The following is a 7500-nucleotide window of genomic DNA, read 5'->3' on the forward strand; positions in this document are numbered from 1 at the left end:
CACACATCTTCATTCCCATACCCACTACAACTTGACACAACAAAAGAATATGAGGCATCTTTATTGTCCATGGAGACTTATAATACCTTATTTAATATAACCAAGAAAAATGACAAGTTTAGTTATAATCCGGGAAGTGGATACAAAACGATAACAGTCTCACCCGGAGCATACGAGATTTCTCAAATATCTTCCGAAATTGCTCGTCTTATGAAAGAACAGGGTGATGAACCAAAAAATATTATTATAAACATTCAAAAACATACTTCAAAATCAACGATTAAAGTTAAAAATAACTACAAGGTTGATTTCACAATTGATAATTCATTTAGAGAGTTATTAGGTTTCTCCTCAAAAAAGATTGAAACTAATGGGACGTTTTACAGTGATAATGTCATTCAAATATCCTCAGGAATAAATTCGGTGTTAATTCACTGTGATTTGATTGATGGTGCTTATAATGATGGATTAAAAACAAATACAATATTTTCATTCAGCGCATACTCAACCCCAATTGGTTATAAATTCAATATGGAGCCTAAAAATTTGGTTTATCTACCTGTGTCAGGAAAACCATACACAGAGTAAATTTTAGGATAACCGACCAAGATAATCGTGTGATTTCTTTTAATGGAGAAGTTATATCCATCAGAATTCACCTACGTGAAGTTTTTCAATAAATAAATACGATGGTTATTGTGAGGAAGCACGAGTTGGGAAAATATAAAATAATTACAGGGGATGGGATGTTCCTTTCCGGGTACTACAAGGGTGAAGGTATGTATCTTGGTAGAGGATACTATAAACCTAAGAGACAAAGGGGTGTTGGACATCAATTTAGAGGAGATGGGATAATTGATACTCTCATGGGTATTGGTTCAACTATTCTTAAACATAAAGACCTAATTGGTTCAACTGCTTCTGCTGTGGGAAATGTAGCAGGTGCTGTAAAGAGTATAAAAGATGCTCAGAAAGAATCTCATAAATTACAAGCAATAAAAGAAATTAAGAAAGGTAAAACTCAGTTGTCCCCCCAAGAACGACAGAAAATAATTCAAATACTTGGATCAGGGTTTCAAAAGTTTTAACATCTTTTTTCCTAAATAAATACAAGTATGGAAGCAATTGATAGTATCTATGATTTGGATGATACTATTATTATCTCAAACTCCACTAAAAAAGAAGATTACTTCAAGGTAAATGTAATAACTGGAACAGACTGGAATACAAATGGTACAAAAAGTTTTGAAATAAATAATCAACAAACCTATTTGAATCTCTCCGAAAGTTTCTTGTTGTGTAAATTTAAATTCACTAAGGCTGGGAATAACACAAACGCTACACTTGTAAATGATTTCTTCTGGAAAATGTTTGATAGTGTGCGATTGTATATTGGAACACAAGAAGTTGAAGCGGTTGATTATATCTCTGCTGTATCTGAAATGATGAAATTTACACTCTATACATTCAGTGATAGAATGGGAAAGGGGTCTGTCGAAGGTTTTATTCCTGATATGTCAACGGGAACAAACACAGACCCTGGATATATTCAAAGGAAAGGAATGTATAATGATGATACAAAAACAGAAAATAGTTTTACTGTGGCAGTTCCTCTTAAAGGTATATTTGGATTTTGTGATTATGATAAAGTTCTGTATGGTCTTAAAATTAGATTTCAACTACAAAGGAATGATAATGAAAATAGATTGCTTTTTGGTGTTGGTAATGCTTTTGGTGATCAGAATAAATTTGTAATTGAGGAGATGAGTTGGTATATCAGTGAATATACTCCTAATCTTAAAACAGAAGAGATGTTGAATCGAAGACTTAACTCAAAAACCACTCAGTGTATCATACCTCAAAAGAAGATGTCAACACGTTAAACTCAATCAAACTACTTACACGTGGAATTTGGGTGTTCTGGAAGGAAAGCCACGATATCTGTGGATGATTTTTAAAAAGCCAGATGGTGATACTGCGACTGATAAGAATAATGCATTGAGTGATAATGCTAACGTGAAACAACTTCGCGTTTCTCTAGATGGAACATTTTATCCACGAGATAGATTGGAAATTAATTGGGAAAAAAATGATTTTGCTGAAGCATACAAGTCTTACCAAAAGGTGTGTGAAAGTAATGGAAATAAAGAACCTATTTTGGATATGACAGCATTTAAAAGTTTGTATACAATCTATACGTTTGACCTGAGCGCTCAAAAAGAAACTATAAAGTCTAATCGAGTGGATACTTCCCTATACATTGAAAGAGGAGAGAGTGAAGAAGTTGATACATATTGTTTGCTTTTGGAAGAAACAGAATTGCAGATTAATACAGATAATGGTGTGATGATTAGTCTCACATAATTTTTTGTTAAATAAATGAGTGGCAAAGTACCAACTGGGGTATATGTTAATCAAATCAATCTTCATAAACTATCATCTTGTGTTCAAAATCAAAAGCCTTGTACGATTAACGTTAATACAATTCAGAGAAAAGGAGCAGTAAGAATTGATGTTTTGCTCACAAGAGAACAGGTTAAAATCTTGAATGACACTGGCTCACTTAAAATTAAAATGACAAAACCAATGTTGAAAAAATATTCAATAAGAGAGACGAGTGGAGGATTTCTCCCATTTCTAATTCCTTTATTTGCTGGTTTAAGTGCGGTTGGAGCATTGACGGGTGGTATTTCAACAGCGGTCAAAACTGCCAACGAAAGGAAGGCTCAACTCCAGGCTCAAAAAGAATTGGAAAGACATAACAAAGAGTTGGAGAAACAAATTAGTGGAAGTGGTGTAATTGTAGATTTTGCTGAAAAACTTGAAGGTCTGCCTGATAAAGCGAGATTGTTAGTTGGAGATATGCTTTCTTCTATAGCACAAGCAGGTGTAAAATTAACGAAAAGAGGTAATGGATTATATCTTTCTAATAAATAAATGAGCATTGATGAGTGGTTGAAAGAATTTGGAAAGAATACAACATCAAATTTACAACTTGCCAAATATTGTAAGAAATTAAAAATTCATAATGTGGTTATTTGTATGAGAGATGAATTAACAAATGTGTCGAAACATACAAAGAATATTATTATGAACTTAGAAGATAATGATGGGAACGGTTCTCATTGGGTTTGTATTTTTAATAGTCAAGACAAATATTATTTTGATAGTTTTGGTCTTCCACCACCTGTTGAAGTCATAAAATTCTTACAGAATGGTGTTTATCAAACATTTCAAGTCCAAGAATTAAATTCCAAGTGTTGTGGTCAATTATGTCTATATGTGTTATTTCAACTCAACAAAAATAAAAAATTTTATGATATTATTTTTAATCTAATATAAATGACTTATGTTGGTAAAGATGGTTCTATCTTTGGTGTATCTCAAGAACTGGATATTGATTTATCAAATTATTACACAAAGGCACAGGCTGAACGACATAAATATAATATAAACAAAAATATTAACATGAAAAATGCTTATAAATTAAAAATTATCCAAGCCCGACTGACGCGAATGACTTGGTGAGATTAAGCGATTTATCACAATATATATACTTAAATAAAACGGCTGTGTATTCTAAAGATACAGAAGTGTTGATATTATCTCCAGGTCATACAGAATTCACAGTTCGAATTAAAATAAATTTTTATAAAGAAGGGCGTATCGTTTGTATGAGAATAGAACAATGGGGGTATGATATGAATGATTTAGGGTATAATTGGTCATTTAAAATTAACCTCGAAGACCTGGAACAATTAAATCAGTCTCGTAAGGAAGAATATTATCCACTTGGTATCGAGAATGAGTTTTGTGGAGCCACGATTAGTAAACAACAAATAAAAAGAATTTAATAAGGGTAAATATAATAATGGTTTTGCCCTTGTTTATCTCATGAAAACAGAAAAAACAGGATTATATATAATAAGTAAGGAAATACAAAATGATTTAACTATGGGAAGATGGGGAGGTGTTTCGTGCCATAATATTATTCTAACATATATTTCTAATACATAAATGACAGCAAGAAGGCTTCAAGAAAATTATCATTTCTGTGTCCAAGCATACCTTCAAGAAAAGGGTATTCGGTATTTTAATAAATATGTTCTACAACATAAGAATGAGGTATTTTCAATAAAAGATTGGCATTATGCTGATGTTGATAAACCGACAACTTTAGATTTAATTAGAATGTTAAATAATGAAAAAATTATAAGGTTAAGAAAAGGTAAGGCTCTTTTAGAAATTCAAAAGAAATTTTATTGGTTTCCTGTTGTAAAAAAATTATTTTGGATACAGGAATAACAAGAAATCCTGATGAATATATGTATAATATTCTATGGGGTGTAAACGATTCAAGTATAGTAAGGGATGAGGAAGGAGTTGAAGAAGAGAGGGAAGAGGAGGAAAAGGAGGAGGAGGAGAGAGAGAAGGAGGAAAGAGAGAAGAGAGAGAGGGAGGAAAGAGAGAGAATGAATAAATATCAAAATATGGAAACCAGTGAGATTCAAAAAAGAATAGAGGTATTAAAGAAATTAACTTATCTCACCAGGGAGGAATACAAAGAATTAAGAAGTCTATTTGCAATACTTTCAACAAAACTATTAGCATCGTCAAGCTATTCATTTTAATTCAAGTTTTTTCTTAAATAAATGGAGGAGAGAGTGAAGGCATTTCTAAGGATTCTTTATGTTTTAAAAATTAAGATTCAAATGTGCATGTTGGAAACTAAAAAGGTTTTTGCACTCTGCAGGAATTTTTCTCATAAATAAATGAGTTATTGTCTCAAATGTAAAAAGAAAACTAATACTAAAAATATTTCATATATTAAAAGTAAAAATAACAGGGTTATACAAAAAGGTATATGTTCGGTGTGTGGTTCAAAAAAAAATCAATTTATCTCCAAACACAAACTCGGAGGAGATATACAAAAGTTTTTATCAGGAAGTAAATTTACAACTACTGGAATACCAGGGGAATTACATCTTCCAGGGTATTCTTTCTGTGGTCCAGGCACAAACTTGGATAAAAGATTAGATGAGGCAAACAATCCTAAATCCTGGAGTAAACCAATCAATAGAGTTGATGAAGTGTGCATGAGACACGATATTGATTATGGGAATACCACAACGTTGGAAGAAAAGCATGAAGCCGATAGAGAAATGTTGTATAATTTGTCTCTGATACAAAAATCCAACCTTGAGAGAAAAAGTTGATAGGTTCATCGTGAAGAAGATGATTAGTGCTAAATTGAAACTTGGACTTGGAAATTCAAAAAACTTATAGGCTCTAATGATGCCATTAAGACTGAAGAGCAATTAGCTGATGAATTACATAAACCAATATTCACAAAGTTTCAGAGAAGGAAAGTTTATTCCAAGGAAGTTGATTATATCTGGTCTGCTGATTTGATTGAACTCAATAATGATAAGGGGTACAAGTATGCTTTAACCGTTATTGATTTGAGGAGTAGATATGCGTGGGTTGTCCCTTTAAAAACAAAACAGGTAATACTCTTATGTTAGCTTTTCAACAGATATTTAATAAAAGTAAGAGAAAACCTAAGAAATTGTGGACTGATGAGGGTAGAGAGTTTTATAACAAGACATTTATGAATTTTCTAAAAAATAACAGTATTACATTATACAGTACCTTTAATGAAGGGAAGGCAGTTGTTGTTGAACGTTTTAATCGTACCTTAAAAGAGAGACTATATAAAAAATTCACACAACTCGGTTCACAACAATGGTTATCTTTTATTCAGGATATTGTGGATAAGTATAATGACATGATTCACACGTCAACGAATATGAAGCCATCAGAAACATTTACAAAATTAAAATATGAAAAAGAGATTAATGTTAGAAAACCTAAGTTCAAAGTTGGTGATATCGTAAGAATATATAGGTGGAAATCTCATTTTGAAAAGGGTTTTACTGAACGATGGACGAAAGAACTTTTTAAAATTGTTGATGTAATAGATACAGTTCCTTGGACTTATAAAATATATGATTTGGAAGGGGAAGAGATTTTAGGTTCATTTTATTCACAGGAATTACAAAAGACAAAACTAAGCAGATAATACACCTTTGTGGACACTCGAGGGCCAAGTCCGAGGTGTATAACAGTATATAATGTGTGTCAAGGGGTGGACGTTCTTACATCTGTGAACCCCAAACACAGAATCCTCAACTGAATAGTCAAGGCTTAACTTTTGTTTGTGTGTGTGTGTGTGTGTGTGCAATGGGAGCAATAGGTTGGCGCTTCACTCCCTCCTACTATACACCGTTGTGGACACTCGAGGGCCAAGTCCGAGGTGTATAACAGTATATAATGTGTGTCAAGGGGGACGTTCTTAGATCTGTGAACCCCAAACACAGAATCCTCAACTGAATAGTCAAGGCTTAACTTTTGTTTGTTGATGTGTATGTGTGTGTGTGTCCCAACCCTCACATTCAAAATCTCAACCCCAACCCTCACATTCAAAATCTCAACCCCAACTCAATCCTCACCCAACACAGTCTTTTTCAAAATGAGATTTCCACCTATATATATATATATATATATATATATATATATATATATATATATATATATATATATATATATATATATATATATATATATATATATATATATATATATATATATATATATATATATATATATATATTTTACGTTTTTTTTTTTTTTTTCTCTTCTTCCAATTCTGTCTTTTAAGGCTTTCAGGTTTGATGACATAGAAAGAGGGAGTAAGAACTTTCTTGATAGGTTTAGATCCCAAAGAGTGATAGCAACTCCAAAAGTCTCCAAAATATAAATAAATAAAATAATAATAATAATAAATAAATAAATAAATAAATAAAAGCCCCCAAAAAAGTTTCAAGTGTCCAACATAAACCCAACTTTCCAAGTCTTCAAGGTATAACCACATTCCCGTTGAGTTTCCAAGATATGTATCACATTGTGAGTTATCAATCCAGAACCCACATTTCAAGTATTCAAAGTAAAACCAACTTACAAAGTCTCTTAAGGATAACTCATTTACTGATTTTTTCAAAATTTGTGAGTCTCCAAGGTAGGATCCATATTTAGAACCATCTTGGCAGAACCCTTTTCCTGAGTCTCCAAGGTAGTTATTTAAACCATCAAGGCAGAACTCATTTACTGATTTTTTCAAAATTTGTGAGTCTCCAAGGTAGGCCCCATATTTAGAACCATCTTGGCAGAACCCTTTTCCTGAGTCTCCAAGGTAGTTATTTAAACCATCAAGGCAGAACTCATTTACTGATTTTTTTCAAAATTTGTGAGTCTCCAAGGTAGGCCCCATATTTAGAACCATCTTGGCAGAACCCTTTTCCTGAGTCTCCAAGGTAGTTATTTAAACCATCAAGGCAGAACTCATTTCTTGATTTTTTCAAAATTTGTGAGTCTCCAAGGTAAAACTTGTATTCTGGCTCATCAAGGTATAACTTGTTCAGTGGGTATTGTCTTGATAAC

At 32.3% G+C, this 7500-nt stretch overlaps 1 long non-coding RNA gene across 1 annotated transcript in view; it reads right to left on the reverse strand.

Moving 5' to 3' along the window:
* Positions 1-5997: 5997 nt before the first annotated feature.
* LOC147016230 (uncharacterized) overlaps positions 5998-7500 on the reverse strand; it is a 3084-nt gene continuing 1581 nt past the window's right edge. Inside the window, exon 2 of the long non-coding RNA XR_015050067.1 lies at positions 5998-7500. This exon is cut by the window's right edge and continues 197 nt beyond it. This is a non-coding gene — a long non-coding RNA (uncharacterized LOC147016230).

This window comes from Eptatretus burgeri, chromosome 12 (assembly GCF_056783735.1).
Source record: "Eptatretus burgeri isolate ZD-2024b chromosome 12, Ebu_testis_v1, whole genome shotgun sequence".
Taxonomy (NCBI): domain Eukaryota; kingdom Metazoa; phylum Chordata; class Myxini; order Myxiniformes; family Myxinidae; genus Eptatretus; species Eptatretus burgeri.